Source organism: Homalodisca vitripennis, chromosome 3 (genome assembly GCF_021130785.1).
Source record: "Homalodisca vitripennis isolate AUS2020 chromosome 3, UT_GWSS_2.1, whole genome shotgun sequence".
NCBI classification, from domain to species: Eukaryota; Metazoa; Arthropoda; class Insecta; order Hemiptera; family Cicadellidae; genus Homalodisca; species Homalodisca vitripennis.
Window position 1 is genome coordinate 114,672,089 of NC_060209.1, and position 8,885 is coordinate 114,680,973.

The window sequence follows — 8,885 nt, forward strand, 5'->3', positions numbered from 1 at the left end:
CTTGTCCCCCCCCCCCACCCCCCCCCCCCCCCACCCCCCCCCCCCCCCACCCCCCCCCCCCCCCACCCCCCCCCCCCCCCACCCCCCCCCCCCCCCACCCCCCCATATATATATATATATAAATATTTATCGGCTTTTAATTGCTGTACTGTCAATATGACGGTAACATTTTTTCCTTGTAATTGTGCTAACCTTTTGGCCTTTTGACAAAAAAATTGATAGAAGATGAATTGAATCTTAATTGAATCAAGAGGAACCTATGTATCAAGTTTCAAATCTCCCAAGATATTTCTATCAAAAGTTATTGCACAGGCGGGCAATAAACTACCAAATTTAAGAAACACCTGTCGAGTCCTAAATAATGTTTTCTAACGTGTAAATATAAATGTTAAATTAATTTGCTTAATCGTTTTCAAGAATTTACAAAGTACAAAAGCTCTGTACGAATAAAATAAACACATGCACAGCTTAAAACAAACGTCTAATTTAAAAGGATTTGTTTCTGACAAAGATTTAAAACAATTATCTGAAAATACATATTATAAAATATAATACTTTAAATTGAATTGAATAGCCCCTTTATATATCTGATGTACAGTTCCAACTTTAGCTTTAACACACACACAAAATATTGAATATTCACTTATGACAAGTTTTAGGGAAATGTATTTTGTTGATAGTATAATTCTTAATTTGTAACATCAATTACTATTATTTTAGCAGTTTAAATAATTGTTCTAAGAAACAAAAAAGTTCACAGCGACTCAGATGAAAATATAAAGAAGCAAGTAAAAATAAACAATTCTTTATGGTAACTTCAAAAGCTATAAAATAGCAACCGCCTTGCGGGTAAATAGAATTTGGCAATAATATGCATTACAATTAATCTATGATAATAATTTTAATTGTTTTCAAATAAATAATCTTATCCAAAAAAACTAGGGTAAACGTACATTTACACGTTTGATCACCGTAAAGATTGAAATAACGATTAAAACAATAAAAGGGATGGTGCAGGACAGAAATGGACAAATAAATTTATAAATATATTTAAATGGAACTAGATATTTATAATTTGGTTACTTAATTTAAACTGTTACTTACCAACTAAAAACGTTAGAACAAACACAGCCAAGAAGTTTGAAACAACAATTAAAGTATTAAACAGGTTTAGAAGTAGAACGCGCCAATTTTATTTATGTAATTCACATACTTAGAATGCACTTGCCACGGGGTTTTCATACGATCCTCGTAGTACGCCCTTTCTTGGCCAAACTACGTTCGCCTTCGCCAACCGCACAGGGACAGGTATTTCCTATTCCACTGTTCGATGCCGCAATTCTCCGACCGACCTGTTGACGGTGAGAACTTGTTTTAGTTGATCTCATTGTTGCTGGTTGTGGTGTTCGCTACTAGGAGCGCTACCTGCCGTATTGGGTTATAGCACGCCCCTACTGGCAAAAAAAGTGGAAACTAGTAGGATTACTTAGTAAATGCAGATCGAAATGGGAATTGATATTAGCTGAGTTCTTACCGAGAGTTTAGTAGGCTAAATGAAAGACCTATGGATCTACGCCTATCTTCGTTGGGCTTATTGTGCGAGTCCAGTAATTGAAAAACACAATATATGGGTATCAAATTCACTCGTGACTAGTCAGAACTTCACGCGCAGTAATAACATTTTATTTTATTTTTCAGTAGTATCATTAGCATTCTGAAGTAGTTTTCATTGGAATATCTGAATTTCGAGGACTAGCCTACTAGAAAATCTATTGATATACTACTAGAGGGTTGGAGCCCGGAAGTCGGTGTTCAAACTCTTTTCATAGCAGTTCGCGAGCATCTACGAAGTTACAAGTCGTCATTTAGTTAGATAAGATGTGATAATTCAGTAATTTATTGTTACAAATACAAACGCTTATTTTGTAGAGAGGGCTAAACAAACATATACTTTTATGTTTGGTAACATGAATGCTCTTTGTTTACCAAAACCATTTTTATAAAGTTTTATCAACTTGTTATTACATAGAGAATGCCGATATTTAGTGCCATGCAAACGTCTCAGTACCAATCCTACCCGCTAAATTTACACTTCTCAATATTTGACCTTGCTGAATAATTAATAACACCATTGACTAAAGAAGTGTTTGTATAAATAATACTTATATTGTTTAATGAGGCACGCAAGTATAAGGCTCAAAATAAGCGTATATATTGACCATAATTATAGCTATGGTTATTTCGATATCATATACAATGGTTCATGATACGAGAACCAATTTGCATTGTATAAGCACACGTCATGTTTTTTTAATGTATATAGGAATTAGAAGAAGAAATCGATCGTCAGCCGTATAAGTTTAGGTGAAGGTCGATATGGGAGGTATAAACAGTTTCTGTCTCAAACAATATTTTATTAGCTTTACACACTTAAAACCAACCGTGAAAAACACGTAAATAAATGTTAAATTAGCATCAGCTAAACTATATTCAGACCGACTATTACACAAATTAGTAACTTTCAATCCCTTTATCTGGTTGTCTGACGGTAATATATGCGTTATTAATATTCATAAGATGCGGTTTTAAGCAAAGAAAAACATGATCTAAAATAAACATTAATGTGTTTAACCCTTTTGATACCCCCCCCCCATTTCGACCCTCACCAAAACTAGCGAGACTCGCGCTCGATTTGTTTTCTTAGAAGATTATTCCTCTTTTCAATTTCAAGAATAAATGCTAATTGGCTATCGACTCCTAATAGCATGTGCATGTTTATACATTGTAATATTTTGAAAACATCTACAACAGTTATATAGTCTACAAAATATTTTTAAATTAATTGAGTATTTTAACTATATTATGAGAGAAATTTAAAAAATCAACGCCAGATTTTGTTGCCTCAAAAATTCCATCAATACTTTCTCTAATGTGGCCTTCAGATAACAGTTGGTTATTAATCGCTGTAAACGTTTCATACGCTAATTGCTTCGTGTATTAGTGAAGTTTGCTAACGTCCAGAGTTACAAGTAACAAATTATTGAAATATCAGAGTTTTAATTATTTCTGTTTTCAGCGCTAAGCACAACTTTACAACAACAAAAGTTTATATGGAAAGCATGTGCAAACCCATAAAGAAAATATATTGCATTTTAAAGAAGTATATGAAGTAGGGCCTAATTGAAAGCATAGAGTATAAAATAGAGTTTGAAAGAAAACAAACATAGACCACATTATAAACAGCCAAGAGATACTGAAGAATAAAGAGACAATCTCGGAGGCAAGAGCCAATTTGTAATATAAAGAAATCATTACTTATCCGTGAAATCGATAGATGAATTTTCCCTAAAAAATCACCCGTAAAAGGCACTGATCGTCAGCCGCGCTTGTTTTGATGAAACTTGAAACAGCTTGCCACGTTTAGAACATACTGTTTGATACGTAAACAAACTACCAAGTGTTCGAGTTTTACATTAGACTACAAAATAAAATAAAATTGTTAACATGTTTACAATTCTTCGTCGCGGCGTGAAGTGGACAACTTAGATGTCAGCTAATTAATGACACCGACCGTGTAAACCTAAAAACTAAGATTATAATTAAGTATATTTACAGTTAGAAATAATAGTAGGTAGTATTTTTTTTAATTAAAACGACTGTCTGAAGTGCTAAAAATATTCAAAATACTCGAAAAATAATAGGCCTACTACCAAAATCGTTCAATAATTTAATAACAAGTTCCTTGAAATAACTTTGAAAATTTTAAATAATGTTAACTATTCAATTATCCTCTCTATAATCAGTGGATACAATATTCAAACTGAAAATAGGGACGCCAAATCAAAAATCACTGCACAAAAAGACCGGAATAATACGTCCTACCTCTAGTATGACATAATTACTCACGGATTTTCAACGCTGCGGTGTCCGAGTGGTTAAGGAGTTGGACTCGAAATCCAATGGGCTTTGCCCGCACAGGTTCGAATCCTGTCCGCAGCGATTCCTTTTTGCTAACTGTTCACAAAACCTCGAGAAAATCAGTTTAGCGAAAACGAAAAATATTCTTTTAAATTGCACTTTTTATTTTTAAACATTATTTTTTTTCTACCATCTGTTCTGTTACAGTAGGTTAAATTTGTTTCAACCAATAATTTAACCAATCACTACACTAATAAATTACTTCTAAAATCAAATGTACCAGTGAGAAACTATGGTTTTTAAATGTAATATGTAATTCAATATCATCTTGTGAAGTGTTAGATTTACAGTTAAATTTAAATGTAGAAAAACTCTATACATTTTTATTTAAAAAATACACATAGTAGTGTATAACACATTTCAAAATCCAAATTTTGAAATATGATAGTAAACATACTCTGTATTCTAAAATAGTATTTTTCAACAAAAATTGTATATTTAACTACCGTAAGTATTAACATTTTTTAATACTTTTTAATTTTGATTGTATCAGTTATACAACTAATTAATTATTACACACAGATTATATCGTGTTGCTGTATAATCAAAGCTTTTACTTTCTTGTACTTTTTAGACTATGTGCTACAAAAATGAGAAGAAAGAAATTTTAGGGATATAGAGTGGGGTTTTAAAATTAATTCATATTAAACTGATGATGTTCACATACACTACGAATCACTCTAAAATGTTTATATGGACATTTTAATTTTTGGTTGAAATCGCATTATCATTTTAAAAAGTACAATACTTTCAGCAGTTGCAAAAGTGTTAAAGATTTATTTGTTCTCACAAACTTTTAACCCATTGGCTTATACATATTTTTACTATCAGCTCAACTGGAGTTATCCCATTAAAAATGCTAAAACGTAAGAGTTTTGTTATATGTTTATAAAAAAAATATTTTTCAAGTTATTTGGTTATATTTTATATCTTTTTGGATTAACATAAAATGGGCTTTAATAATAAATAGATAGTGATATATTTGGTCATAGTTTAAAAATAATAATGCTGTACAAACTAAAAAAGTTTTGGAATTTTTTAAAATAAAATTTTTCTTTTTACTCAAATAATACAAAATAAAATACCTCATTGTTGCTTTTATTTTATTTGAAATGTATTTCTCTACCTAGCAATACTAGAATTTGTGTATATACAGGGTGTACATAAAGTCCTGCACAAGTATAATATTTTCTGAACGACAACAGATAAATCAACAAGATTTGGTACATCAACACTACACCTAAAAATCTACTTTTTGGAGGAACTATCAGTTTTCTGTAATATCATGGGGACGTCCCGCAAGGAGTCAGAAGAAAATCTTAAATAGGAGCATAGGTCAATATGCACATCATTTTAAAGGGCTTATCTAGCAGAGCTTAATGCCGCAAACCGCACTCAAAAAGATTGATCCAGTACAAAATGGCGGCTGTTCAAAAGTTTTATTTCAAAAAGATGTTTACTTACCAAATGTTTTCAGAGTAAATGTTCGAATTGTTCATTTAAATTTTGAGGCTTTGTTTTGTAGACGTTGTCCTTGGTAACCCCAAACAAAATAGTCTAATGGAGACAGATCTGGTGAACGCGCTGGCCATTCTACAGACCCCCGCCTTCTGATCCACCGTTGACAAAAAACAGTGTTTAAATAGGCTCTTACGTCGATGCCGTAGTGTGGGGGTGCTCCGTCCTGTAGAAACCAGATATTCTGGAAATGTTCTCCAAACCATGTTTCGAAGTGCTGGTGTAATTTCATTTTCCAGCAAACGTTGGTATGATATTGCATTTAAATTTCCTCCAATGAAGAAAGGACCTACCAACTGGATACCTATCACACCAAGCCAGACATTCACCTTTAGTGGATACTGCTTATGTGCCTCCCGCATCCAGTGAGGATTTTCGCTACTCCAGTAACGGCAATTGTGCCTGTTTACGCTTCCATTCAGCATAAATGAACACTCGTCTGAAAACACAATCAATTTCGTTGTGATCTATTTTGGCTATCATAGTTTTACCAAAATTCTATACGTCGATAGAAATCATCTTCGTTGAGTTCGTGCACCAAATGAACTTTATAAGGCTTAAAATTAGACCCTTTCAGAATTTTTTTAACAGACGTAACAGAGATGTCATGAGTTTGTGCTGCTGAGCGTAGGGACTCTTGCGGGTTCTCAATAAATGACTGCAATACATCTAAAGAGTTGTCTTCGGTTGTCGCAGTAGCGGGCCTTCGTGACCTATGACGATCGGAAACACTTCCTGTTTCCATAAAGCGTTGAACAGTTCTCCCTACAGTTGTTCTAGAAATTGGCTGCGTCTCTTGAAAGTAGTCATTAAATAAATGACATGCTTCCTCGTGTGATCGTCTGTTGTTTCCCCAACCAACCATCATAAGAAGTGTTATACGTTCACGTTCGTCAAGCGACATAGTGTAGTTGAAGAACTACAAGCAATACGACAAACTCTTTTGTACTAAAGCGCACTGATAAAAAGGTTGGACAGCACTACTAAAACAAGAAAAGTAGAATAGCCTACTATGAATAAACTGGTTAATAGGAAAGTCCAAACTGCGACCCAAAGATAAGAGCTTTCTAATTGTTACTGTTATCAGGTTTTCCCCGTTATCAATATATTAGGACCAAATTTGTAACCCTTGAGGATAACTAACGTCATAATTCACTTCTGTACAATTGACAAGCATAATGTAGTATTTAGCTGCAGTATTCGTTTGGTTGCAGTTTTGCTTTACTGGGGTTATGGCTACTAATAAAAATGAAACCAAGTAAAACCTTTGAACAGCCGCCATTTTGTACTGGATCAATCCTTTTGAGTGCGGTTTGCGGCATTAAACTCTGCTAGATAAGCCCTTTAAAATGATGTGCATATTGACCTATGCTCCTATTTAAGATTTCCTTCTGACTCCTTGCGGGACGTCCCCATGATATTACAGAAAAACTGATAGTTCCTTCAAAAAGTAGATTTTTAGGTGTAGTGTTGATGTACCAAATCTTGTTGATTTATCCGTTATCGTTCAGAAAATATTATACCTGTGCAGGACTTTATGTACACCCTGTATATATATATGCATAGTTTGTCAGAATAAATGTTTTTTCTAAATACTGAAAATTCCAAGAATATTGATTTTTTTCTCTTGTAGTACACTAATATTCTTATAGTAACTTATTATTCATTTAAATTTCAATTAATTGTAGTATTGCAGTTTTTCTTATGTGTTACAAACAATATTAGTCTAATTTATACTAACATTTGGTTGAAAAAGGAGTTAAAAAAAAATTATTTAGATGACGCTGTACTTGTCACGGAAGGGTTCCGTGATATAAATTTTGAGCCCAGACTAGCTGTCACGGAACCGTTCCATGATACAAGGCCAATGGGTTAATAAGTTAAATAGATATTATGTCCTAGATTAAATCCTGTGAATGTATAATAATTGTTAACTGGCTATTTGGCAGTCGTACATGTTTAAAAATTTCACTTAAACTTTAAAATTGATATTTTACTTAAAAACAATAATTGTTATTGAGAAATTTACTAACAGGGGTAATAAATCAGTGGCACTCGAAAATATGAAACATTTAAATATATTTGACTACTAACATACTACTAATTTAGTAATAAAATAAAGGAAATTAACTGTAAAAAGAAGGAAAGAAGAAGTATTTTCTTCTCTTTAGTAGTAAGTACTTGTGCATAAATTTAAAATTGTCTTGTCAAGCAATAATATTTGGCCCATTTTGTGTCTCATATTCATTCTTATGGGACAAATTTGGCTTATATTTTACTTATAAGTTTAATTCATAGCTTGACAGTTTGACACAAAAATTTGTCTTAAAGTCTAACAGGTTTCTTGTTTTTCACAAAGCACAATGTAGAGAATGGTTGTTCAATACATTAGTTAGGAGTACTTTAAGGATGTTGTGACTAAGCAACTGGAGATCATCATAACCAATATTCAATGAGGATTTTATCATTGAAGACATTTTTCACTGTCCCATCGCTCTATAAGAGTACAAGTTAATGCTGCTCTTCTTCTGTGAGTTTAGATATAATTTCAAACTCACTGCATGTAAAATTAATTTCTTATCCAGTGACAGTTGCAAGCTTTTATAAATACTGTCTGAATGTGATCGTTAAATTTCCAAAATGTCAAGCTATTTACACAGCTAGCTGATCAGGAAATCTTGGATCAGCGAATGCAATACGTTTTTGTAGAATGCAATGCAGAAGTTTATGATACATTCTTTCTTGATGCCGATCCTGTTTAATGTTCCACTTGCTAACGTCCGTTAACAATGCTTGTGTCTCCCCTGCCATAAAATGTACAAATAATGCAAACGTGCACTCAATGTTTCAATAACACCTCTGCCAGTTCATTTGACAAAATGAGAACAATTAGAATTTTTTAAATGTCATCACATGTTGTTCACTAAATGTGTTAACCTTTACTGTAGTTGCGTTGAAAACGCTTGAAAACTAAGTCATATACTTAACTTTTACGGACTCCATAGCACAGTCCCACGGACCTTCAGTTGGACACTATTGCTATAGGGCTGAATTTCTGAAACTTTAATTTCATTTATTTACTATTATTATATTGTGCTGTTCTAAAGTGTACATTTATATTCCTTCAGAACAAGATTTATTAAATGCATTTCTTTAGTATCCAAGCTGGACCCATGTGCCTATTGTACTAAAGTTTCTACAACTTCAGATCTTGACAAGCACCAAATAGCAAATTTTGTTTATACACACTTGTTTGAAGTCTTCCTTGAACAAGCAAGAGATAAGAACACATGTAAATACTTGGTTAGTGATAATCACAGTTGTTACAAGTGTCTAACTAGTTCTTATTTGTGCATTTATTTGTTACACCAGGTCTGTTTCGTAACAAA

At 33.0% G+C, this 8,885-nt stretch overlaps 1 non-coding gene across 1 annotated transcript; it reads left to right on the forward strand.

Annotated features, from left to right (window-relative positions):
- The first annotated feature begins 3,917 nt into the window (after positions 1 to 3,917).
- Positions 3,918 to 3,999, forward strand: Trnas-cga. The gene has a single exon. It is a non-coding gene; the product is annotated as a tRNA-Ser (tRNA).
- Positions 4,000 to 8,885: the final 4,886 nt, after the last annotated feature.